This window comes from Myodes glareolus, chromosome 9, assembly GCF_982192425.1.
Source record: "Myodes glareolus chromosome 9, mMyoGla1.1, whole genome shotgun sequence".
In the NCBI taxonomy this organism is placed as follows: Eukaryota; Metazoa; Chordata; class Mammalia; order Rodentia; family Cricetidae; genus Myodes; species Myodes glareolus.
The window spans coordinates 40,976,545-41,003,940 of record NC_142034.1 but is presented as its reverse complement, the minus strand read 5'-3'; the positions used below and the strand labels follow the sequence as shown (position 1 = coordinate 41,003,940).

The 27,396-nt window shown below is 50.0% G+C and overlaps 1 long non-coding RNA gene across 1 annotated transcript; it reads right to left on the bottom strand.

Annotated features, from left to right (window-relative positions):
- LOC148120876 (uncharacterized) lies at positions 1-27,396 on the bottom strand. Its single transcript, XR_015738677.1, has 5 exons — positions 27,204-27,396; positions 26,778-26,895; positions 17,095-17,250; positions 327-450; positions 1-132 (listed from the first exon to the last, which is right to left on the bottom strand). It is a non-coding gene; the product is annotated as an uncharacterized LOC148120876 (long non-coding RNA).

The window sequence follows — 27,396 nt, the reverse complement described above, 5'->3', positions numbered from 1 at the left end:
CACGGGTGTGTCTCCTCCATGGAACAAATGGTGAGCATGTTCCACTTGTCTCTGAACGCCCAGAGCCAACGCTGTCCCCAGTCTGGATTAGATATTCAGCTTTATGCTATATAAGCATTTGCTCACAGCCACCTTGACAGCAAATGTAAAATGTTATTAATGTAGGTTCTATTTTTATGATTTATGATTTATTCTACAACTGTCCAAAAGACACGCATTTTGTACCCATCCTCATGGTTATCAGGCCACGTGATCAGATCTGACCTTAAAACTGAGGGAGGTGTGCTGCAGAGAAGAAAGCTGAGTCTGACGTCTGACCGGCTTACCTAACACAAGGACGCAGAAAGCATCATGGTGACCCAGGCACAGAGGCAAGACAAGTGTCCCTGTGTGCTCTTCTCACTCCACTCGGAGGATGGCTGTGTGGGTGGGGCTACTGTGAGCCTGGGCCTGTAAAGAGAGGAACCTGGTAAACTCCTGTTTGCTAGGCTCCAGTGGTACATGGAACAGGAGCCCTGCCAAGGGGGGGTATAATGCCTAAACGATGTACACACACATGGGCATCTCTAGGAAACAAAGGGTTTCAAAGCAGCCGGCTCTTAGGAACACAAGGAAACAGAGACTCAAAGGATGCAGGAACTTCTTCCCGTCTGCCCCTCTGTTTTTGTCTCTAGGATGCCTTAACCGTCTCTCTCTGAAGAACAGCCTACCCCATTGTCTTACTTATAGGCTCTACTGCTGTGAAAAACACCATGAACAAAAGCAACTCGGGGAGAAAAGGATTTGCTACAGCTTACATTTTCCACACCGCTGTCGACCACCACCGAGGGAAGCAAGGACAGAAACGCAAACAGAGCAAGAATCTGGAGGCAGGGGTTGATGCAAAGGCCGCAGAAGAATCCATACAAACTTGCTCTCCCTGGCTTCCTCTGTCTTGTTACACCATCCAAGACCACCTTCCCAAGGGTTGCACTGCCCACAGGGTGCTAGGACCTCCCACATCAACCATCAATCAAGGAAATGCCCTACAAGTCAATCCTATGGAAAAACTTTTCAGTTAAGGTTCTTTCTTCCTGAAAGACCCTAGCTCGTATCAAGCTGACAAAAACCTATCTAGCATGCCCTCTCTTCCAACCCACAGTCTGGGAAGTATAGTGCCAAGAAACCCACTGCTTCATGGACATATAGGGGGACATATGGGGGAGGCTACCCATCTCTCCAGGTTCCAAATCTGCACAGGCTCAGTCAGAGCTGGTGTTCATTCTCAGGATCAGTCCCTGTATCTAGAGACTAGAGCCGCAGTGCCTTCACCCATGGAGGGAAGAAAGGAGAAGGATCACCCAAAGTGATGCTAGCCAAGGACCCAGTTTTGTCTCTTCGGAGAAAGATCAGTATAAACAACAGCCCCCAACACACCCAGGGGTGCTACTGGTTGCCTGACACTAATACACTTGCCAGAAATACAGATTCCGGGGTCCAGGTCTCGGTGAGTCTGACTCGGATGGGTCAAACAAGGATCCTGGGTAATCCTGATTCATGGCTGGATGTGAGAGGTACTGACTCAGCCCTTCAAATTCAGTTTTATGTTCTTGTTTACTCGTTTCTGCTTTTGGGTTTATTACTCTTTCCACCTCGCTTTCACTGTATAATTTGTGCGCCTTTGAGGTTATTTAAGCGGAGACTTAATTCCCCGTTTTCTTTCTTTCTCACTAATAGAGGCCATCACCAGCAATACTTTTTCCTTTAAGTATCAGCATGACAGCATCCCGTAAATTTATATGATATGCTGTGTTTACATCTTTGTTCTTTAAATACTTCCTTCTGAATCTCCTCCCTTCTCAAAGCTTTCTTTGGGGGATGCTTCTAACTTCTGTGTGACTGAATGGCTCCTCACTGTTTGTGCAATTTATCTCCTAACTTCATTGAACTGCAGCCTTGGAATGTGGGAAGCAGAATGCTCCTGTCTTTGCCTACTGGACAAGTGTCTCTGTGTCCCCCAGTGGGGATGTTTTGGATGAAGAATCTACTCAGAAGGCCAAAAGGTCACATTCAAGGTTTACACGCTGTTACTCTGTGCTCTACGCCCATCAGGAAAACCACCTTTCGCGTGTAGAAGGCACATGCGGGGGATGAGAAGAAGAGGGCCTCGGAGTTGTGCCCCTATGTAGCTCTGTGAGACCTTAGGCACATGGCTCAGCTCTCTGGAGTCCAATGTCTTGCCTGGGGGAACCATGAGTGAAGAAGACAAGGCACCTGGCACTTGACCCCACCGCATCTGTCCTGACACTTCGTCCCACAGCATCTGTTCTGCTGAGTTCACCCTAGAGGGCCCACTGACTGTTCAGATGAAGCAAGCTAAGAAAGAGTGCACAGAGGTGAGTGTCCGACGTCCCGGCTGTGCTGCACAGCCGTCGTGTGAACCGGAGCTGATGTGAGGTAGATGTAATCCGTAGAACTGGCATGAGGGCTCTGTCTGCCTGGTCACAAGCGGAAGAACATGAGCACTCCTACACAAGCATCTTTCTTTCCCTTCTTTCCCCGTCCAGCTCACCCTCGGCCCGGTCAGTTCCTCAGGAAGTATCTTCTCATCTTCAATTCTGTCTCATCCCACACCATAGATTCCTGAGCACACGGATCACCTCTTCTCTGTCTCCCAAGAAGACACGGATCGTCTCTTCTCCAACCATACTCAGCTTTTTAAAAAGAATTTCGTACAGCGGGTTTTGGTCATGTTCACCCCAATTCCCTCCAGCTCCTCCCAGGTCCACCCCACCATCCTACCCCTCCCAACTTTGTATCCTCGTTTTCCTTTTTCCAACAACTCATCAGCTCTATTTTTTGCTGTCCATTTACTCTAGGGAGCGTAGTCGACCTACGAGGAGCCACACCTCTCAAGAAAACTGACTCCCTCCTTCAGGAGCCATTGGCTGTCCACAGCTCCTCCAGCAGGGAGAGGGGCTCCATGCTTCATGCTAGAATGTTGAGTGGCTTCATCCTGTGCAGGTGACAGCAGCTGCTATGAGTTCACAAGGACAATGGCCCTGATGTGTCCAGGAGACACCACTTCAATCCAGCCCTCCCCAACCTCTAACTCTTATAATCTCTCTACCCTTCCTCCTTAATGGTTTCTGAGGATGTGATGTAGATGTCCCATTGTAGCTGAGCATCCCACAGACACGTAGTCGCTACGCTGTGACCAGCTGGGAGCTTCTGCATTAACTACCATCCACTACACCAGGAAATTTCTCTGGTGGGGTCTGAGAGCGGCACAAATCTATGGGTAGAGAGATATGTGTTTAGAGGGATATGGCTTTAGTTGGATGCTGCCAATTAGCAAAATAATAACAAGGGGTTCACCCTGAGTCTATGATCCCTGGCCTTGGATTCTTGGTCAGATTTACAGTACTGGGCATGTGTTCCATCTTGAGGGGTAGACCAAAGAGTGGTTGGTTACTCCTATAACTTTTGTTGGGCTTCTTAATGTCAAGGATGCAGAGTAGAAACAAGAAAAAGGGGAGGGGTTTGGATCTCTTGCTCCTGGGGTGAAGGAGACTATGCTCCATCATGAAACAGATGAGCAATGAGATGTTTCCTCGGCAGCTATTATGAAACACCTACTGTGTCTTAGGGAATGGGCAAGGAAGTCATGCTCCCTCTATAAAGAGCAGAGACTTCTAGAAAGACGATCACACAGTATAAGAAAAATGTGCGAGAGACCTTCAAATGGTGGGGGACAGAGTGCCGGGGAGCCGAGGGGATAGAGTCCCGTGCTGCCTGTGCAGAAAAGCTGCTAGGGAGTGGCTGCTTCTGTCACGAGACTACAACAAAAAGGGAGTTGGCAATATGAAGAGAAAAGGCCGGAAAAGACCGTTCCAGGCAGGGTGAGCATTGGGTGAAACAGCAGAAATCACTGAGAACAAGGGAAGGATACACATAGCGGGGTATAGCGGGGGAGAAGGGTGTGGGTAACAGCGAACAGGCAGAAGCATGTGTACTGTGCCGAGGGACATAGACTTTTCCATGGCAGGAACCCGGGACGGGCTCAGACAGTGGGCAGCATGAGCATCAGTCCCTGCTGGAGGAGGGCGTGAGCAGGGACAGGGCAAGTGGAGTCAGAGGGGTGAAGGAGGGAGAGATGTAGTGAGCGGCACAGAGAGAAAGGCAAAATGACGCCACAAGGCTTGGGAACTTGAGCAGCACCATCCATTATCCACCAAGCGGAAGAAATACATGGGAAAATGGACGCTGGAGATGGACGCGGACAGCCAATTAGACTTGAGCAGGCCACATCCCATAGGCCAACTGAAGGAGAGGTCTGGCCAGCAGCCAGCTATGCTGTAACAATAACCAATACCCCACGGGGAAGAAAGTCAAGCCTCAGATGTGTAAAAACACTTACTGAAGGTCACAGAGCCACCGAGTGACAAGGCATTGTTGAACACAGACATCTGGGTTCCGGAGTGCACATTAGGGAAACAGGGATCGCCATACCAGAGGGAGCAGTCCCGAGCCTGAAGATGTTGCAGTGACAAATTAAATCCATGGCTACCCAGCCAGGGAGACCACAGTCAGAAAGGGAGCAAGCAAAGAGCAATTGCAAATGGCGAAGACCAAGGCCATGAGTGGAACCTAGGAGCACTGAACCTGTGAAGGAGGGGCCAGGGAAAAGGCTAGGATGGCACGCTCCTCGGGTCAGAGAGAAAAGTGTGTAAGAAGAGAAAATGGGGAGTGAGAAAGTCAAGGATTCTGACATCAGGAAGTCACATGCTCCACTGGCAAGCACAGCTTCTGTGCTGTGAAAGGGCCACCATCCCACGGGATCCAGAGGAATGAAACAGCAAATGCGGGCAAGTATTGCGGAAAGGGAAACCAAAGGGCTGAGAAGTGGTCATGTCACCAAGGAAGGGGCTGTGGAGGACAAGCAAGTCCTGATGTAGAGCAGCCCAGAGAAAGGGTGACTTTGAGGGAAATGAACAAACCAACAAACAGGATCACGTGGGCTCTGGGAGAACGGGGCCACGCCTGGGCAGAATAACCAATGCGCAGCAAGGAGGAAAGATGGAGTGGGGCGAGATCATGGAGCCTGGAATCACAGCAGAGCCCCAGCCACACTCAACCAGGAGACCTGCCGCCACCAGCACCCACAGCTGTGATGCCTTTGCCTAGGAGTGCTCAGTTGTCCGGGAGACTGAGGCACATGGCGTGCTTGGAGTGGCTCAGATCCATCAGAAGGCCACCGAGAGACACAGCACAGGGAAAGGCCTTACAGAAGTTGACACCAATGTGACAGGCATCACGCGCTGTGGGGTTTAGGCTGTTGGAGGTGTGTGAATCCCTATGCCATCCTCTGCTCACCATCCTCACCCACCGCCACCTTTTCCCTGGGACATAAGGCCATGCCAGGGTCCCTCTTAGGCTTCTAACCTGTGTGTCCAGGCTAGGAGAGGGGGAACACTGGAGAAAAGACAGTATTCGTTAAGTTCCACCTCTGACCCTGTGGCCCTTTGAGCCTCATGCCCTGTTAAAGGAAAACAGTGTTCCCTTTGTCTGAAGCCCTCAGTTCTTTGGGGAGCCTTCCAGGCTTGGTCTAATTGTAATCCCCAAGTACATATGCTGTGTCCCAAAGTCAATATATAGAGTGAAGGTAATCTCAATGTAAATCCTCCTAAGTCCTCTAATAGAATCCGACAGCCAGCAGCCCATTCTTTCAGGTAAAAAACAGTCAAGGAATTTGTCTTTTAATGGCCATGATTGCAGATTCCTTCTGGGAGATTAAGACGGAGACAGCCAGTCACGGGAACCATCCTATGCCGCATCCGAAAACAGCAAAGGTGAAGACGAGAGGGGCTCAAGATGGATTTGAACTGAGCAAAACCAATGTTGGACCAACAAAGATTCGCATTCACATTGGGGAAAAGGAGATGGCTGTTTAATAAACATGGCTGGGTGGCAAACAGGCCAGGGAGTCATTTACATCCGTACAGCATGCCCGTCAAGTTGGGCTGTAACTGAACGTTAATCTGTGACAGACCTGGAGAAAAGAAACCGGCACTCTTACCCCTGCTGCCGATGAGAAGATAAATGCCCGGCTATTGAAGGAACAGATACCATCAGAGTTCTGATGGATGGCTTCAAATACATCAGAACGCACATTTTTTTTCTGCACCACAGTGTAATAAAAATAAATATGAAAGGGAAAGCGGTGGCATCTGTTATGTCTGACGTGGTCTCCTTCCCAGACCTGCACACTGCCCCAAACTGATAATGGATGGACTGAGATGTGATTCCTCCGATAAGTAGTCAAAGGAGAGGAACAAAATCACACTGGGAAATGGAGCTGGTAAATCATGGCATGGGGAGAGGTGCGGTCTCATCGGTGAGGAAGTAAAATTCAGATCCAAGCAACTTTCAGGTCCAGTTATGTGGCCATTAAAGCCCCAGAAATAAATATGAGAAAACTCAAGATGAGCAGCGACTGCAAAGCCATTCTTCAGCCTTGCTCTGCAGAGAGGCTGCACCAATTTCCATCAGCAATCAGGCAACGAGGGGGCTGCTGGAACTCTGACCCAGTAATTCCTTCTTTGGTAAAAAGAAAAACTCTGATATTATCCCCAAAGTAAGAAAAGCATGTCGGTAGCAGCGTGATACCTATAATAACCAGGAATTGCTGGCAGCCCAAAGGCTAGAGAAGTGGAGGCCGACCTAGCTGAGTGAGACGTATTAAGGCGGCGGAATAACACGGGCCATTAAACATGGCCGATGCGGGGCGTGGCGGCTCCGCAAGGATTCCTATGAAATATTCATGGTCATCATTAGCTGCAGAACAGAGGCCTTCCTGGATATTGATAAGGAAGGGACTTAGGAGGAAATATAACTCACTTCAATTTTTAACATTCATTAAGATTTTACATTAAGTTGTGTGTTAATTTTAGCCATTCATTCAAGATTCATTGAGTATTGATTACCTGCCACAGACGATAAAGACATTAAAATGAGAAATAAAGCCTTCCTATCTGCCAGACCCTTGCAGTCTACAGAAGAGACAGACACACAGACACAGACACACACACACACACACACACACACACACACAGACTGAGTGTGGTGAATGACGTAAGAGGTCTCAGCTAAGCTTATAAGAAAAGAGTTGTTCTAGGATGACAACATTCTAGGCAGGCAAGGAGCATAAGCAATAGTCATATAGACTTAGACTGTGTGTATCTGTGCATGGTATGTGTGTGTGTGTGTGTGTACGTGTGTGTGTGTGTGTGTGTGTGTTCTCTATCCCAACATATTTAGAGGACCTGAAGAATCTAAGATATTTCTTTCATGGAACCCAGAACCTATTAGCCACCCGCCCCATCTGTGTCCATCACTCTCCCCCTCCCCTCCTCCACCCGTCCCCACATATCTAGAACACATGCCTCCACTGAGTTCCTCCAGAGCTGTCTGCCCTGGATAGCGGCACTTGTGGTGGGTTGCAGCCTGAGTGAATACCATTATCCCAAAGGCCACCTCAAATAAAAAAGAATTCTCGTTACTTTATAGGGGCTGCTTGCAGTGAAATGTTCTTTCTTAAAAGGATGCTTGGATCTGAGCCAATTAGATCAAGCAGAGACATGGAATCTATGACTAGGTCCCTGAAATTGCTGGATTTGGTGACGTGCATAAGTAGAGTACAGCAAATGGACACAGGACCCTGGTTCTGAGCCACATGCACACGTATGTGGTGAGCCAAGAGTCAGAGTTGAGAAGTCATGACAGCAAAAAGCCACAAGCTGCAGGGCCGATGTTTAAAAGCTGGGGGAGATGTGCTGTTAGAATTCAACCCATTGTTTGGTTTGTCAAGGTGTGTGAGAGGGGAACCCGGGAGCCTTCATGAGGAAACAGAGACAGAAGTCAGGATGTTATCAAGAATGAGCAAAGAAGGGACTCAGAGGAGTCGCGTGCCTGCCAACACAGCAGGGTAAACTCTGTGCTTCCCAGAGCCCTCTTCTGTTGGTGCTGCAGAGAGAGTTGTCAGTGAGGTACTTGCTGTGCAGGCGTGAGAACCCGTGTAAGACGCCAGATGTTGTGGCACATGCTTATAACCCATCACTGAGGAGGTGGAGAAAGACAGGTCTCTGGGGCTGCTGGTTAGTCACCCTCACCTAAGCAGCTCCGCTTAGGAGTTCTGCTCTCCAGTGAGAGACCCCGTCTCAAATAAATAAATAATAAATAAGGTGGCTGAATCCTAAGGAGTGATATCTAAGGTTGGCCGCTGTCCTCCACACACGCACACAAAAAAGGGAAAGAAAGGATGGGGGGAGAGAAATGGGAAGAAGGGAAGGGGACGGGCATGGAGGGAGGGCGAGAGGAAGGAAGGAAGGGAGGGAGGCAATTCCACCCCCGAAGTCACAGTGCATAACCAAGAACAAGCAAAATGCTCAGCTAGACACAGCCCTTTGTTCCTATCCTTCTCCAAAGACCAGGACTTCCTGGAGGAGGGCCTATTCTAGTCAAGGAAAAGGTTCAGCAGGAGCATTTGAGACTGGGGAGCAATGGTACTTCCCTGAGGACCAGGGTCAGGAGTGAGAGGCTGTCCTGAGAGGATCCCTCTCTTACAGATTGACACAAGGCACCAAGTGCTGCTTCACCAAGAGCAACGAGGAGCTAATTGCAGCCAACAGAATGGGCTGAGGGCCTGAGAGGGTCCTTGAGTCTGCGATGGTCCTCTGGAGTGGATGCGATGTGGAGTGGCAGATAAAGTGTTGCTAACAAGTCAGAGATGCTCTATGGGAATCGCCGCATCATCAGAAATCCGTCCTGTGCTTCCTCCCATGGGCGTCTGAGCTAGACATCAGAGCCTCTCTTGCCCTACCAACCTTCGGCCCTCCTAGACAATCTGGCTAACATTTAAGGGTTTCTCCAGCTGCTTCTATGGAGAGGGCTTCAAGGCACAGGCTTTGCCGGTGAGAGACCAACACTGAAGTGCAGAGCCTTGCAGATTCACAAGTCCCTGTATCACCCTGCAGATGGTTTGTAGAGGCAGGAAAAGGCCCCTGGACCCTGGGTCCCCCAGGATGGCAGGGGAGGCGTGTCCACGAGACAGTGCCCACAGGAATATCTGCTCTGTCTGGCTCCCTTCCTCCATGCCTGCTCCAGATGCACACTCTATTTCCTCTGGTCCCCTGGGAACAGTCTCATTTCCTGGGTTTGATATTGGGATGGGGGTGGTGTGACACACTGTTCTCTGCTCACTTGTACCTCCGTTCTTCTCTTCATGCTGGGTGAGTGGCCAGACTGCATTCTCCAGCCCCACCCCACCCCCCGCAGCCACGTGCAGCTCTGTCATTAAGTTCTACCTGGTACCATGAAACAATGGAAAGAAAGAAATAGACCTGCCCGTGCTTCCCCATACACCACCCCTCTGCTCTCCTCTCTGCTCCCGTTCCTCTCTGCTGACCTGAAATGCAGACCATCCTTTTGACATCTCCACGGAAAATCCCTAGCTCAAGGTGGCAGAGCATCCAGTAGCCTGGGTATAGGAAGAGCACGAAGGATGGCTCCTGGCAACCTGACCCAGTATCTCCATCTGCACAGAGGCATTAGGTGAACCTCCACAGTATCTAAAGCCCTACCTTGGCCTTAGCTGTTACAGCAGCAAACGTTGCCCTGAACTGCCAGAGTTCAGCCACCTGCCTTTGACTTTCATGAAGTCTAGTCTAAGGATGATTTTCTTGACCGGTCCCTTTGCTTGTGGCTATCAGAGAGGTGGTAATACAGTCTTCTGAAGGCCGCCCAGCCTGGGAGTTAATGACTGTCATCTTGAATAATGGCTTCCTAGGGTTACAGGAAAGAAACACAGGTGACATGCAACTCTGTGGGGACACCAAGACAGAAATAGCTATCTGTGGTCTACCTGAGCTGTGACCTGTTGGATCCATGATGGGCTGGGTACTGTCCGAAGGGCATAGGGCTGGCTTTGAATGACAGGCAATAGTGACAGAGAGAGAAGGTGACAGACAGCCAACCCCGTGGCTGCTGCTACTGCCCCTGTGGCTCATGTGTAGCGCTCTTTCTCGGGGAGGGCTCCCTTTAGGGAGGTGTGACAAACATCCTGCTACATAACTCATGGCTGGGCTTGTTATTTTGTTTCCAGGGCCTGAAACCGTTTAAAGGAGCAATTCACATGAGCCCCAGGGGAGAAAATGATTTAGAAACCGAAATCCATCTTTCCACTTCAGGGCAGCTTTTTAGAGAGGAGGCTCAGGCAGCCTTCTACGATCTTTTGGAAAAAACTGTGAATGTATGTTCTTGCATCAGCCCCCAGCCTCTTGGTCAGTTCTTGGTCTTCCCCTGGCCCAGCGGAGTATGTCTGCGGAGAATGAGGTGAAGGAGAGAGATGATCAAGTTATATCTCACGCAGCCTGGGCCTGTCTCACACAGGAAAGAATATGCTAGGCTGGGACTCTGGCCTGGGGCGTCCATGAGAGGACAAAGCCTAGGGTGTGGTTAGAGGTGCAGAGATGCCAGCTCTGCAGGGAAGAACTGATCGTCACAGTTATTGCTGCTCAGGGTGGAGTGAACTAGCCAGGATGGAGCTGGCTAGTCAGGGTAGAGCAGGCTGGCCAGGGTAGAATGAGCTAGCCAATGAGCTAGCTGGCCGGAATGGAGGTAAGCTCCCTGTCCTGGCAGTGGCACAGATGAAGGGTAGCTTTTCTCAGGCAGGCTATCAAGAGAGCTTGTTTGCAACAGCAGAGGCGAGGCTACTGAAATGAGATTTGTCTCCCAAGAGCTGAGTGTGGAGGTACATCTCTGTAATTCCAGAATTTGGGAGGCTGAAGAAGGATCAAGGCTTAAAGGCCATCCTGGGCTCCATAGTAAGACTTGGTCTCCAAAAGAAGAAAGCATCCTCCTGAGATACTGCAGCACCAGCAGTTTTGTTCCCCGCCTTCCAATCAGCATAGCCACGCCCCTTTCTTGAAAGACATTGCCCAGGCATGCACACTTCCCAGGGACCTGGACCACCTCTCCTAACTAGGGGCGCTGGGTCAAGTGAAGCCAGCCCCTGTCCCCTAATCTTAATGGCAGGCCCTGTCTCTGGGGACAGTGATTACACAGAATGTAAATAAGCTACTTGAGTTAACACAATCAGAGTGAGCTCTGGACTTCATCTTGCCCTTGTCTGAAGGTCTGCAACAGGCAGGCTGACAAGGTTCTGCGGCCCTCTTGCTGGCATGTGGGTCTCAGGACAGAGTCATCAACAGACCTGAGCTGAGCTGAGAGACTGCCACAGTCCAGGATTACACTGGCGAAGCTCTTGGATCCAAGGTTTCCTGAAGCCAGGGACTTTTCTGTTTGCTGAACCAGTAAATTCTACTCTTGATCAAAGTAGTGTCCTGTCTAGAATGATGGCTTAATGGTAGAATTTTAGGAAACAGCACTTAGGCTGTGAAGGAGTAGTGAAAAATAGGGAAAGAACAGAGGTGGCTGTTCCGTAGGTAAATGATGTTCGCTACATAAACCGGAAGACCTGAGTTCAGGTCTCAATGGCCATGTGGCAAATTCCAGACAAGGCTGCACACACTACGGTTACCTAGGCGCTGTTAGGACCAAGTCAAGAGGATCCCTGGGACTTGCTGGCTACCAGCATAGCTTCAGTTTCAGTGAGAGACCCTGTCTCAGGGAAATAAAGAATTATAGAGAAGGACACCAGATACTCTCCTCTGGTTTCTACAAGTGCCTGAATATATGCATGCATATTTGTCACACATATGTGCACACATGTTTGCACAAGCCACACACACACACACACACACACACACAGGCCAGTGTGCAGTGTCTTTGAGGAAGGATGTGAAAAGAGGACAGGGCTGCCTGGCCTTCTTTCCAGGGGCCCCACCACTGTGTCCACCGTGGGTAAGCCGGCCACAAGACCCTCTGGACAGTACATCAGAATCTCCTCCTGTCCCAGCCAAGGAAACCAAGTTAGGCATCAAAGTACCTTCCATGGAGCTGCTTTCCAAGGCGGAGGCGGTGTATAGAGCCATGAGAAATTACAGAGAATCGAAATGTACAGCCGCCAAGCCTGGCTCCGCGGCTTGCTGCCTTCAGCACAGAGTTTATGAAGTGTGTGTAATAACATGGAAAATACTCATGATAGTGTGAATGGAAGCAGGATGCAAAACTGTACAGTCAGTATAAACTCAGCTGTGTGATAAAGGAAGAAAGAATTACAGACAGGACAAACCACGGCACTAAATGCACCCCCAAAATGAGCAATGGGGAGCAGGGTGATTTCACTTTCCACTCCGGCTTTGCTTTCTAAGCCATTTCCTGTGGGGGGAGGTGGGTAGTGGTGTGTGTGTGTGTGTGTGTGTGTGTGTGTGTGTGTGTGTGTGTGGTTTATGTGTGAGGTATAGGGTGTATGTATGGTGTATGGGATGTGTGTATATGTGTAGTGTGGTTTGTGTGTGTGTTTCTAAATGTGTATGAGTTCATATACATATGGTGCACATGTGTATACTGCTGTGAGTGCACATGTGCTCATGTGTGTGAGGAGGTCAGAGGACAACCTTGAGTGTTTCTCTGCAAGAGCCATCTTGGGACATTTGGAGGCAGTGTCTCTCACTAATCTAGAGTGTGCCAATAAAGCTAAATGTATTGACCAGCAAGTCCTGCCTCTGTGCCCACAGCAGAGATTGGAAGTGTGTGCCACCACAGCCAGGGTGCTGGGGATCAACTTCGGATCCTCATGCTTGAAGGCAAGCACTTCCACTGACTGGACCTTCTTAAGTTCTCTCTGAGCGTTACTTTAAAGAGCAACGGTGTTTGTTGCTGGTGGGCGATGTAGAAAGGGACCCACGGGCAATTTCTGAAATAAGGGGCAGATGAGAGGGCATAACTCTGTCTGCCCATCAAAAGACAGGAAATCTGGACCAGGCAATCAAATCTGCTCCCAGGCGTTCCCTGCAGCAGCTAGTTTGAATGGTTGGTCTCTCTGAACCCCAGCATCCTCCTGCCGGCTATCAGAAGAGATGCCTTTCTCTTCTGGTTGTAATGGGAGCCGGCACACAGTGTAATAGGAGCCCTACTACACAGTGCATCCTTGCCAAATGAGCCTTCTGCTCCATCCTCAAATCCACTGTTGGGGACAATAGGCGCTCTTCCCTGTCTGTGGCGACCCACTTTGGGAGCTAAGAATCACTATACGCGGCTGAGGGGTGTCTTGTTAGAGCCCCTTCTCTCTGTGTCCTGTCTCACCCCATCTGCTGTCATCTCTGGCTACTCGGTTAAGCCATCTGGAAATAGCAGGAAAGTCATTCCCTGATGGCTCCAGGCTCTGCCCTTTCTGCTGTCTCTACACACAGACTGCTTCCTGTTTCCAGAGACTCAGCCTGGCATGCAGGGGCCTCAGAGCGGAGCCTTTTGAGGGTCCAGTGTCACAGATCCCAGTGGAGATGCTGGGGGTGGGGGAGGTCTCCAGTCTTAATGATTCATGTGTTAAGGACTGTCTTCCACGAGAGGACAGATAAGCTTCATCCTAAAGGCAGTCACCGCTGTCTAGTCCTTCCTCGGGGCTCCCTGGGGCAGGATTCCCAGAGCAGATCAAAAAGAGAGGTAAGGCTGGCAAGTGCCTTGGAGACAACCTGTCCCGTGTGCTTTGGGGATACAAAGAGAAACAAGACCCAGAGCGAGCAGAGGCAGCTGGCCCACGCATGGCCAAGTTCAAGCTGAACCTCAGTTTCCCTAACCTGCCCCATCATGCAGACAACTCAGTTACTCATTCTGGCTGTAGAAAGGTCTATCCAAGAATCGGGGAGACAAATCACTTCTCGGGGGCTCTTGGCCCAAATAGGAAGAATTCACATCTCTCTTCAACACCGCCTAGAGGCCAGAGGCTCCTCTCCTTCCTTAACCCAGACCTGGAGTCGTCCGGACACTGCAAGGGACACCTCCACTCAGCAATTGCTGCCATTCCCTGCTCTCGTTCTGGGGAGAGAATCTTGCTGGGAACTGTCAGTGAACCCTGATGTCCCCACGATGGCCCTGCTCCGCTCTGCCCTCACCACCTGCTCCACCTCCCCTCACTCCAGCCACACTGAGCTGCTGGGCTGAGACAAGCCCTGAACGCTGTCACACCAACTGCAGTACACTGTAGAGCAGATTCCGTGACTTATGACATGAGCACCATGTGGCCACCAGGCTGCCTCAGGCACACCCAGCGGACATCCTGGGAACCCACGTTCAACAGCCAAGCCAGCTTCCTTCTCGTATCTGTTCTTTTTCCACCTGGAAAATCCCTCCTCTCCTCTCACAGCAGGTTGAGACCCACAGCCGCTGGGAAGTGATGAAGAGCCATCTTCCTCATCTTCCAATCAATCGCAATAACTCCACCCCACATTCCAATGTCTTCTTCGTTACTTCTGTTATAGCCGCTGATACCTCCTCAACATCCACACTCACTGATATCTGGGACTAGAGTGTGCACTGTGTGTGGATGGTCTATGTCACAGGGAACATCCTGGTGCATTCAGGCCTCAGATGCAGTGTGTGCAGTTAGACCACTCCCACTCCATACTTAAGAGCCGAAGTCTTCTGGATCCCTCAGACCATCCCCAGCTGAATTCACTGTCTCAACATTGGGTTGGCAGGTCTTTCCTCCCACTAGATAATAGATTTTGAGAGGGTGTTTCGCTGTTTTCTGCGCTGGCCAGTACCCAGTACTCACCGCTGAATGAATCTACAAAATGGCCCTAAGAGATCGGAAAAACTCCACTAGGTGCATTCCTCATTGCGACCACTAGAGGGCAGATAAGGCCTGCCAAAAAGCACGATGCAGGCTCCAATCACAGTCAAGGCCTGGGAGGACCCAATGCCAGGACCCAAGTTCTGCCTGAAGCTAGGCTTCCACGATGTTCTTCTGTCCAGTCTCACTACATCTAGGGCAATATTGCTAAACAATGACGAGACAGGTCTTTCCATCTCTCTTCTCCAGAGGCCATCAAGGACTGCCATCTTGGGAGTCACAGAACTCCTAAGAGCACAGGGCCTCCACAAGCCACCACCCCTACCGCCTCTCTTTCATCTCTTCTCCAGGAACTCCGACCCCATCCACTCTGTCCCCTTCATCTCCAATCAGGCCAAGTACTTATTTCAGACACAGAATACCCTTCCTTCTTTTCTCAACACTCACGACCCCATTTACTTCTTCCCAGTCTTCGCTCTCACTTCCTGAACCTCACACTCCAAACACGCAAGAACCCACCCAGCAAGGTCTTCCTGATCCACCTGTCCCCACTTCCTCCTTCTTGGCTTCACCTTTTCCCCCGTGGCTGTTATATCCAGATGGGAGGATGGGTGGGAGGATGGAAAGACTGAAGGATGGATGGGTGGCTGGACAGATGGATGAATATATAGATGGATAGGTGAACAGATGTATATAAATAGATGGGTGGATATATAGGTGGGTGGATGGATGGGTAGATATGCCGACGGATGAGTGAGTAGATGCAGATGGATGGATGGGTAGATGCATAGGTGGGTGGATGGATGGAAGGATAGATCTATTTCTTTCCCATTCATTGTTTTTCTTAGTTCCCCAGGGGTAGTTAAAGAGAATGGGTGAAGTTTTGGTCTCATTTGTCTAACTCTGTGTCCATAGAGCATGGTGCATGGTCCGTGTCTGTGGAAAGAGGTGGGAGCAGCAGCAAACTCTGAGTCAAGCAAGGAGAACGGTGCTGTGGGTCCAACAGGCTCCCATGCAAGCAGCACCCTCCCAGGATCCGTCTCTGTCAAAGCAGACGACAGAATCATCAAAGTCTTGTGGAAAAATAAAGACGCCTAGCGAGGAGTATTTGTTGGCCCCTGTTATGTGTGAGAGGGCAAACTCTTCACCCAGAAATGGGGCTTGAATTCCAGCTTCGAGCTCAACTTCTGTGAGGTGACTTATAATTCTATCAGTTTCTGCACCCTTGTTTCAGAGCTGGAAACAGGGTAATGATAAGGCCAGAGGTGGCTGAGCCTCCTCCTCCTCTAGTCCAGGTGCCCATTCATGCTGTTCCTTGACAGAGGTCTTCTATGCTAGGTGCCTTCCACTGACTCAGCTAACGCCCAGCCTTTGCTCAGAAGCTTGCCTGAAACTGTGCTCTGGGAAGCTGTCCTGGGATCTCGGCTACAGAGTGCCTCACTCCTGCCACAGCTGTCCCCCAGGATCTTCTCCTTGAGGTGAAACTGTGTCCAGCTACATCTCCTATAGCCTCAAGTTCCCAGTCACTCGTGGAGATGCCTAGAAGGGGACTTACACTGGAGACACCCTGCCTGACAGATTTCTCCGCAGCCTCAGGGCTTCCCTCACCCTAGGCTACAGTCTCTCTGATTACTTCCCAGGTGTCCTACAACCAAAGCTGAAACCTCTCACTTTGTACACCAGGGACCAGATGGAAATTCCCAAAGCCTAAAGCCCAAGATGCAGGGAGACGAACCTGGTATCTGGAGACCCAAAAATGCATATAACAAGGGAGCCCCAAACCGTGGCCAGCAACAATGGGGGTAGAGGGGAGACACACAGAGTGACCAGCCAAAAATATTCCAGCCTCAGAACTGCAGCCAGCACCGGCAGGGTCTGGAGACATCAAACCTGCCAGCTAAAACGCCCCATGAATATTTAACAGCCATCAATATTTAATTAGTGCAGACAGATTAACTCTGAAATCACACACACTGGGGCTAGGCACCTCACTCTTGGGGCGGGGGCGGGGGGGATGTCAGGGAAGAAGGGGGTAGGACCAAAGAGATGGCCATACTGCCCACCATTAGGTTCCAGTGCTACCTTTCCTGCTCACCTTCTACACACACCCCCAATTCCCAACCATCCCATTCACCCCCTTCCCTTCCCCACCCTCTCACAGAAAGTGAGGAGCACTCAGAGCAGGCAGTGAGGGGCAGAAGCTACGAGGCCTATGTCTCAGGAGGTGCTAGGGATGACAGGTAAGAACTGTGCCAGGCAGAGGAGCAAAGAGGAGGCCTTTTCCACTCGACATTCCCACCAACTCAGCGAGGGCCACTCTGGACCTGGCCTGACTTCAGGAGCAGGTGTGGGTGTGTAATTACCTTTGCGCCTTGGCGGGCCTGGATTAAGCTCTTTATTGCATCGGCAGGAACACCAAGAGTCTTTTATTCCCTTCAGTTTCTTTGAGTTTTATCACATCTTGTGCCACTTTTCCATTTAATGGAGTGTCCCTGGTCATCGAGTGCCATGGTCAATGCCTTTAAACAAATAAACAAGCACACAACATTTGGTCAGGGGATTTCAAAATGTCAAGGATAAACCTGGGCTTTGTCCCTGCACTCAACCCCCTTTCGTGGTGTTCCCAGGGTCATCCATGTTGTACTTTCTGCCTTGGCAGCTTGTACCTTCTCCAAGACCTGGCTGCCCCAGAGGACTTTCCCTCCAGGATGCCTTCAGCAACATCCTTGTTTACAATCCTGTTTGCTTTCCTGCCTTCCCCAGACAAAGCTCCTCAAAGACGGAAATCCAAACCTCTGTCCATAGCCTGCCCTGCGTGGGAAGGGGTGCTCACTAGGTGCCTCACATGGGAAGGGGTGCTCTCATTAGGTGCTTGATCATTTGCTTTTGGTTTTAGTGAACTTGAAGGGAAAGAGGTTTTAGATAGGACCTGGTGAGCTGCAAAGATACACTATGTCCATGGTTGAGTAATAGTTAGCTTCTGCTATGTAACCAACAACCACAAAACCCCAGTAGTGTGTTTCAATAAGTGTCTGGAATCAAAGGTTTTCAACCAAGCTCATTTTGAGCTAATCTAAATTCAGCTGGGTGATTATCCTTTGGACCACAGCAGCTGAGAAGCCCTGCTTCCCACTAAAACAGTGGTTCTCAACCTATGCGTAACGACCCCTTGGGGTCAAATGACCCTTTCATGGGGGTCACCTAAGACCATCTGCATCTCAGAAATTTTCATTGCAATTCATAAGAATAGCAAAATAGCAGTTGTGAAGTAGCAACAAAAATCATTTTACGGTGAGGGGTCACCACAACATGAGGAGGTAGAATAAAGGGTTTCATCGTTAGAAGGTTGAGAACCACTGCTCTAAAGGGTGGGCTTGATGAGGTTGCTCTTCTCTGAAGTTTTGTCCTCCATCATAGACGGTGGGCTAGCTAGGATGTGTGTATCACACAGCGATGAAGAGGTACAGAAGGGATGCCTGGCCACATAAAGCCAAGCCCTGCCCATTTGTGGGACGTTGGGAATGTACCGTTGACCAGAGCAAGTCTCAAGAAGCCTAGAGGAAGACAGGAGCAAGCCAAGTCCTCACACAGTGGAGCCATGGGAGGGAGCAGGAGGGATTGTGACTGACCACAGGTGGGTTCCCATCAGACTGTGCGCCGGACCCCAGAGCGATGAGGCCTCGGGTGGGATGGGATCGGAAGGGAGTGTGCAGTTAGTCCTACACTTTACCCCACTCCATCCTCACCCAGCAAAGTCCACGTTAACTGCCCAGCCACAGAGACAGGAAATGATGTCACCCTGAATGACAGCCCAGAAGGCAGGTTTAGGGTCAGAGCTAAGGCTGAAGATCAAAGAGGCCAGACTCTGGACACCTGCGGTGAGGCGACTTCCTGCTGGTGCCTCTTTCCTGTCCCCACCCTCCTGAGACATCCTGTCCCCACCCTCCTGTGAGTAGTCGCTGTTCGGCCTCTGCCCCCATTTCTTTTTCCTCAATGTGTCAACTCTGAAACCTTCTCCCCAAACCTTGAGACAATGTCATCGGAAACAGCAAAGTTTTGGGACAGGGGTGACTAGAAGGAGGAGGCCGGCAGGTAGGAGTCTCTCTGAAGTGTGGAACCAGAGATTGAGAGTTAGCCTGTGTAGTCGGTAAATACAAAAGAGCCTTGTTTGGAATCGGGGGAAAAAGCATGGGTTCTCATTCTGCTCCCACTGTCGGCTGCATCATCTTGGGCAGACATATGAACTCCCTGATCCTCCAAGTTCTTGTCTTTAAAATGGGCTAACCTGACCCTGTACAGTTCTGTGGGGGTCCCCCCCCAAGAAGCTAGAAGGACATGTAGGGCACTCAGCATGCTGCCTCAACCCAGGACCTCATCAGAGACTGGGCTCTCCCTCCTTTATCTGTCTGAGGAATCTTCACACCTCCCCACCCGCCCCCAAAATACATAGAGTTAAAACACCTGCCAAGGATTTAATAACTTCATCAGCTAATTCTCTCCAGATCCAAGGTCTATATCCGGCCAGGGTGGTTTGAAGCCCACAGACATGACCCAATTGTTCTAAGTATTCACCCGCCCCCTTTTATCAGCTCTATAGACAAGGTTTCTGTCCATTTCCAATTACCCATCCCTTGAATTTTTTTTCTTCTTTTCCTTGTTAAAGACCAATTTTACAAAGCACTTCAGCGGCTTGGCCGTTTTTATCATCATCATTAATTTTATTTCCCTTCTCATTTATTAATGGGCCAGGCAGCTTTCAAGTATCTCTCTTCCCCTGATGTATTTGTAAAATGTCCTTCTTATTCCCTGTGGCGGTCCTGAGGCCCTGCACAACCTACATTTCTTCCCTCCTTGCCTGCCCTTCTGCCTCCCCCAAGTCTTGCTGACTCCAGATCTTCCCTGCTGGTCACCCGCGGATATTCGGCCACCCTCCATGTCACCCTTCAATGCAGGTCTGACCCTAGGAGGTCTCCATGCTGGAGCTCACATCTACAGCCAGAGGTATCAGTAAAGCTGTATCCACTCTGGGAGCAGAGAGGCTCTTTTGCCCATCCTGACAGTCAGAAGGAAGGGAGCAGAGGTCCCCAGATTCTCTCTGCACCTCACCACACTTCTCCAGGACTTCTGAGCAAGAACTATGAGGAGTCTCCACTCAGGAACTTCTTAAATGGCCTGGATGAAACATAATTGACACAACATTGACCCATTGTAAGTGTTTAAGCATTACGTTCAACAGTGTAAATCAAACCACCATGTCCAACCATCGCCAGCAATCCACTGTTAGAATATTTGCATGCTATGATCGTTCCAACAAGAGCCTTTCCTGATCCTTAGGCCCACTTCCCACCTTCATCCAGGACACATCACCACATGCTTCCTATCTCTCCAGATTCATACAAGTAGAGTCACCACATACTGTTTTTTATGTCTGGCTACTTTCACTTAGCATGTATTTGAGGCTTATCTGTTGTATGGTGTGTGTGTGTGTGTGTGTGTGTGTGTGTTTCACAGAGAAGGGAAATCATGTAGGACTTGGGAGAGGATGAATGACACAACTTGGCCTTCATATTAACAGGGTCATTATGTCAAAGACAGGCCTGGCATGGGCGTGGGGATAGGTGGAAAGAGGGAGATTGAGGAGACCCACAAGGAAGCTCCCAGTGACTCACAATACAAGAGGAGACACAGTCTCGGCCAGAGCATGTATCAAGGAAGCGTATGTACTTGGATTCTGGTGCTGTTCCATCCTGAGCAAAGCAGCCTGATGACGGACTGTGGCCTGGGAGGTTGGAATCATGAATGGCATTGGGGGTTTAGCCTGAGAACCTGGAAGAATGGATTTGTCATTTCCCAGGATGAGGACCCTTTGGGTCACACAAGCCTGGAAGGACAAAGCCAGCAGCCCAAAAGGTCGCTAAGAGAAAGGCTACAGACATCACTCCAGAGTTCGGGTTAAATTAAACTGCCATAGTGGCACAGGGACAGAATCTAAACCCATGACACCTGAGGAACATGAAGACAAGGGTGGTTTTGTGACTATCTGTGACCGTTCTCAACGGTCCTGGTGCTGGCGCTGCTTCAATAGCTAAGTACAGAAAGTGGCTACAGCCTAAAGGCCTATGCAGTCTGTCTCCCCCAGCTCCTTCCTGGAGACTGAGAGCCAGCCACACACCTCAGCCTGAAGATGCAGCCAGGGCTTCCTCTATAGAGCTTCCCTTACCAGTTGTCAGACTCCATGGGCAACCAAGAAGAGGGGCTTCCTGGTACGTCCACGAGTGTGGCTAGGCACTGCATTGTGTCCCCTAGCTTAATACCTTTCCAATGTATTTGTACTTGGGGATGAAACATAAGGAAGAATTTAGACTAAGTGACATTCTAAGGACAGGGCCCTGATAACATAAGACTCTTGGCTTTATAAGAAAAGACACCAGAGAGCTAGTGACCTTACTTTCTCTACCTTCATACGTGTTTGCACGCACATCTGGAAGGTGCCATTTGCAAGCCAGGAAGTGAGCTCTCACCAGGAACCAAACCAACCAGCAAGTTGCTCTTGGGCTTCCCAAGTTCTAGAAGTGGAAGAAATAAAAATAAAATGCTGCTGATGAACCGCTCAGTCTATTGTCAGATGATACTTTGTTACTGCAGAGGACAGCGCCACACCTGAGCATTAGGTCTCTGCTCACCCTTACCTTCCCATAAGAGCCAAGAATTCTACCTGTCACACTATAGCTACTCGGTTCCCTTGTGGGGGACATCAAAAGGGAGGAAAGGAGAAGGCTCCAGAAGAGAAGCTGAGGTTCACGCCACTACAAAATTCTCTTGATGAGACGCATGCATGCAAGCTCCTTGCTTCACCAGAAAGCACCAGGGGCGAAGCAAGTGTCTCGATTGCTTCTCTTGCTGCTATGATAAAATATCCTGGTAAAACCTACTTCAGGAAGGAAGGGCTCCCTTTGGCTCACAGTTGGAGGCTACAGTCTACTATGATGGGGTAGTCACAGTGGCAGGAGTTTGAGGCAGCTGGACACGTTGTATCCACAGTCAAGAAATGGAGAGCAATAAATGCTTGTCCACAGCTCACTCTCTCCTCCTCCACAGTCCAGGATCCCAGTGCAGGGTATGGGGCCACCCACGGTGGACTTCTTTTCCCACCTTAATTAGCCTAATCAACATAATCCCCCATTAACACACCCAGGGCGTCTCTGGGTGACTATAGATTTCATTAAGGGCACAATTTAGATTCACCACCATAGCAAGAATCGGTCCTTTTGTTCCATCTGCAGCAGGAGCAGAGCCAGCCATTTGTTACGACACAAGACACTGCTCCCTGTTACCAGGCTGCTGCCCTTGCTTCACTCACCATGCAAGCTGCCAAGTCCACCCCATTGACAACTGCAACTGTGAATTCACAGCAATATTCTCTCCCCACTGCATCCTCCACTGTGTAGCTTGAGGGTCTAGCACTATGGACTCCTAATATGTCGTCTCTTCTACACCCTTTGTGCTAGTTTTTCTACATTGACCCACTGGGAACTAGGCAATCCCTTGCCTATGATCCTAGCTTTCCCTTCACCTTTTTAACCTTCTAACACCAGGAGCTGAATACTTGTGCCCCCCCCACCAATTCATGTGCTGAAATCCTAACCCCTGCATGACAGCATTTGGAAACAGGGCCCTTTGGGAGGTGGTCATCATGAAAGGGATCAGTTCTTCGTGTGAAGGGCCAGAGTGAACTGGGAGAGAGTTCCAGGCTATAAAGTGTTTGCTGTCTGGACATGAGGATCGAAGTTGGAACCCAGAAGCCACATAAAAAGCAAGGAAAAAGCAAGGTGTGGTGGACAATAGAGACAAGAGGATCCCTGGAGCTCACTGACCGGCCAGCCTAGCCTAATTGGAGATCCCCGGGTCCCCTCAAGAGATCCTGTCTGAAAAATACAGGGAGGCAACTAGAGACATGACTCAGTTAGCAAAGTGCTTGCTTTATGAGCATGATGTGAGTTTAGATCCCTAGACCTCATGGAGAAAGCTAGACCCTGGGGAAGTAGAGACTGGCAGATTTCTGGAGTTCACTGGCAGGCCAGCCTAGCTACATCAATGAGCTCCAGGTTCAATGAGAGGCCCTATCTTACAAAACAATATAGAGAACTACTAAAGAAGACAATCAACATCAGTCCCCGGCCTCCACATGCACACAGTCACACATGAACATGGACACACATGCACATGTGCTCCCATACACATGTGTGCACATAAACATGAACACATACACACCGCATACGCATGCACAAACAAGGTAACCGTTATTTTGAGGAAAAACACTGTAAGATGACCTCTGACCTACACACACACACACACACACACACACACACACGAAAAGAAGAAGCCAGAGGACTAGCTAGCACTTTCTATCATGCAAATTCACATAAAGAGAGCTGTCTAGAACCAAGGAGAAGCATGCTGGTACCCAGGTTTCAGACTTCCAACCTCCAGAAATTCTGAGTTTCAGCAACTGAGGAAGATTAAGCCGATTCATCATAGTATCCGGAACAAACTGAGATACATCCTCTCCTTTCCCTACTGTCCTAGCCCAGGGGATTATATGGGATCTTTACATAAGGTCTTGTACATAGACCCTTACCTAGGCCTGGGCATACTTCATACTGAATCCCACAGATGCAGAAAGGCAAAAAGACATGGCCATGTCAAAGAAACGGCTCCCTCCCCCAAATTACTGGGTACAGAGACTCTAATGCCTGTTACTCCACGGACATAAAGAAAGATTATTAAATGTGAGCATAAGGTTGCGGTATTTGAATTTCAAAGACCGTCTGTGCTAACCAGAAAAGAATATTGCCCCCAGAATGAGGAGGGAACTGCTACAAATGCTGAGTGACAATGCAGAACCCCACCTTCCTCAGACTTGAGAATTTTGTGATTCGACAAAAATTTTAAAGAGAAAATTAGGAGATTTACAAAGTTCCAGGTTTTACAGACTGCCAAGTATAGATACTCAAGGGCTCGGCTCGTGTACAATCACTGTCTCTCTTCAAAAGGGAGCGCATATTTTCGCACCTAGAAAGGAGAGAAGCTGCAGCTTTGTAGCTTTTCCCCAGGACGGAAAAAAAATGACAATCGTATTGAAAAATGAATAAATTCAGCTTATGGAAAACTTTGTTCATGTTTCTCTGATTTCTCCACAAGCTGATGAAAACGTTGGCATGCAGTGCTGGATGCCGAATGAAACCCATCTTAATCGCTACAGAATCCACACAGTGCTGAGGTCCCCCTCCTACCACCCCCAAGCCCTGTGCTGGGCTGCCTTCTAGAATCTCTTGGCAAATTGGGAGTCTTATGAGACGGAAGAAGAGAGCTCTGGCCTGATGGGTCATGGCATTTCTGGCCTCCCCAAGTTCCCAGCCAGCTCTCTGCCCTACCTCACAATCTGAGTCACTGTTACTAGGTTTCCAAGAACAGTTACTTCTTGGTAAACATTAAGTTTTAGATCGAGGTTATGGCTGCTTCTGTCAGCTGCCTCTTGGTCACACACAGAAGCAGGTGAAGCTGTGTGTCTGCGGTCTCGCCATGTTCCTTGTAGGCCTCCTTGATTTTATACCATGTTCTGAATTGTTACTAATAATTGCACTTTGTGTCCCTTTCTAGAGACACCTTGAGCAAACAGCTCAGGGAAGGACACTTTAGCATCTTGAAGTCCAGATGTCACAGAAGCGGGCTTTCTGAGTCAGAAGAATTGCCATTGCTTCTCCAATGTGGCTTTGGAGAAGCTTGTGAGATGGGAAGAGAGAGAACACCATGTTTGAGAACAGGCCAGGCAGTTGTGAGTTCCTGCCCCAGACTCAGCCGCCCCCTCATGTTGGACAAGTTGTAATGATTGTTCTGTCTCTTTAAGAGACAAGCCACGCCCACTCCCTCCCCATCCACTGAGGCAGGCAGGTCTTCCTGCTTGCAGCCTTAGTCTCTCACTCTTTTCCATCTTCCTCTTGACGCCTCTCCCCACTTTTCCCCTTCCCCTTCTCTGTCTCTCTCTGTCTCTGTCTCTCTCCCCCCTCTTCTCCCCTTTTCCCTTCCCCTCCATAGCCCACCTAATAAATGTCTACCTTGACTCTGCATGGTGTGCCTATCTGTCTGCCCCTTGCCCGCCTGCCGCCCACATGGCTCGCTGCCAGCGACCAGCCACCTCTGGAGACCTGCCGCGTGGCCTCGTGCCCTGGCCCTGCCTGGGACTGGCTGCTCTCGGGACCCACTGCCCCCTGCCTGCCAGGGATCCCGCAGCAAGCTACTCAGGGATCCGCAGCATGGCTAGCAGTGGACCAGCCAGCCGCCCTCATGGCTGGCTGGGGATCAGCCACCTTCCTGCCGAGTGGTCTCGTGTGCCGTCCCTGCTTGGGACTGGCTGCTTTCAGGACCCCGGCAGCTTGCAGCAAATCCATTTCACAAGTCACTTAACTTCAGCAAGCCATTGCTACTTCTAAAACACAGCTGCAGCAGCCTCAAGGGCCATGTGAGGGTTAAACATATATCACACACAGGACTCCAAACCCGCCCGAGCAGGGTTCCTTGCCTCTCTGTTCTGTGCTTTAACTCCACCAGAGGGTAGACGCGCAATTGGCGTGGAGAGGAGAGGCTTGTTAAAGGCACAAGGACAGGCTGCAGGCAAGCATTTAAAAGATCTGATGATGTCACAGACGGCTCATTCCTGATCCAGGTGGCTCCTGGAGCTAGGATTTGCAGAGCCTACTCACTAGCACGCACCTGCCTGCTGCACTAAGGACTCTTAGAGTTCCCAACACTGAAGACCTGGACAGTGGTCGGACGGGCACAGACTGCAGTGCACACAGCCCCCAGCATCCCTTATGCCTAGTGATCTTGCATTCGGGGACCCAGGAGGGCAGCTACACCGCACTGCACACTCAGAGGTAAAGAGAGGTCTGCAATATGCCTACAGTCACCTCTTCCAAGGGTATCCAAGAGACATCCGGGTTGGATCGTCTCCCCTCCCCTGCCCCATGTTGCCACCGCTGAAGAAAGGAGAAGCCATAAGGAGAAATGATTAGGCGGGAAGGTCATCTCCTCAATGACCTGTGGACCTGGAAGACACTGTTCCAAGCCATGCAATGCACTCCCCGAAGTCAATCATGGAGGCGGGGTGGGGAGAGTGTTACTTGGAGAAGATTCCTTTTAGGTGTGGAATCCAATGTAAAAACGTAAGAGATGCTATGGAAGGAAGAGAAGTGGAAGAATAGGTCCAGAATCTGAACTTTGCCCTTCGCCAGCCTCTATTCTTCCTCTTCCCACTTTGCTGGTCCTCTCCTATCCTCCCCACAGAGGTGTCAAACAGCCCAGGTCCACCCCAGCCTGCTACCACCACCACTGCTGCCACAGCCTCCTTCACTACCTCCACCATCCCCCCACCACCCTAGAGAGTTTTCTGCCATCTTCCATTACCTCCCTCATCTTATCTCTAATAATTGTGTATTTCCCTGAGACAAATGTGAAAGCTGCGGAGAGATCAAATGACTTCTCAGTCAATAACCCCCTGAGCAAGTTTCTCCAAAGGACACATTCTTAACAAACTTGCAGGCCTCGTTTGCACCATGATTTCATATGCGAGCAATGCCACGGGACCTCAGACAAGGCAGAGTCAATGTCTCAGGCATATGGAGTGCAGAGTCACGTTAGACACTGTGCAGGGCACATACCCTCTGTTCTGGCAATAACCCTGGGAGTCTCACTTTCCTCAGTACATAAACTGGGGCTCAGGCTGGGAATGCAGCCCACTGGGCATGCAGGATGCTCTGGGCTCAGTCCTCTTACACAATGGGCATGATAAGGCGCATCTGTAGTCCCAACACTTAGGAAGTAGAGGCAGGAGGACAGAAGGCTAAGGGGGAGTACAAGGCCATTTTGGGATACATGAGACCCTGTTCAAAAGGGGGGGGGGGACTAGGCAAAGAAAAGAAAGGAAAGCAAGGGAAGGGAAATAAGAGAAGCCTCAAGAGGTCTGGTTAAGTCATTTACCCTAACTTACTATACAAGGAGCAGTGGAGGCCAACAGGAAAGCTAGTTACAATGAGTTCTTCCGTGCTCTCTCCAAGCGGACCTACAAGGCATGTCCAGGCATCAGCTGGGCTGTCCACTGTAAACACCTGTGTATGAGGGAATGAAGGAAGACAGATCAGGTTTGGAAGTGAGGGAAAGCAGGCCACTTGGTGGCCAAGCATATGAGAAAGGCAATGAGGACCTCCTGGGAGGGGCTTCACTTTGTGGGTACCTGAGCCCCTTCTCTAGCTCCAGGAAAGAGTCTGTTTGCTCAGTGTATGACACTATTGCTGAGGAGACATAGAAACCATCTACTCACCCAGATAGAAAACTAATGACAGACCATAGCACAGACACCACAAAAACCCATCTCAGTGCACCAAAGAGGTGTTTGTTGTTTGCTTGTTTTACTTACAGGAATATGGGTGAGGGTTTACTTATGGGAGTAGAAATGACTCTAAGATAGTCGCATCGCCAAAGCCAACCACAGCGCCGGGTACAACTCTAGAAAGCTGGGAACCTAGATCATACCACATAGCCTACAGCAGTTTAACAGGCTGGAAAGTGTCCTTCCAGGTGGCTCAGCTGGTTGAGCCTCTACCAGATAG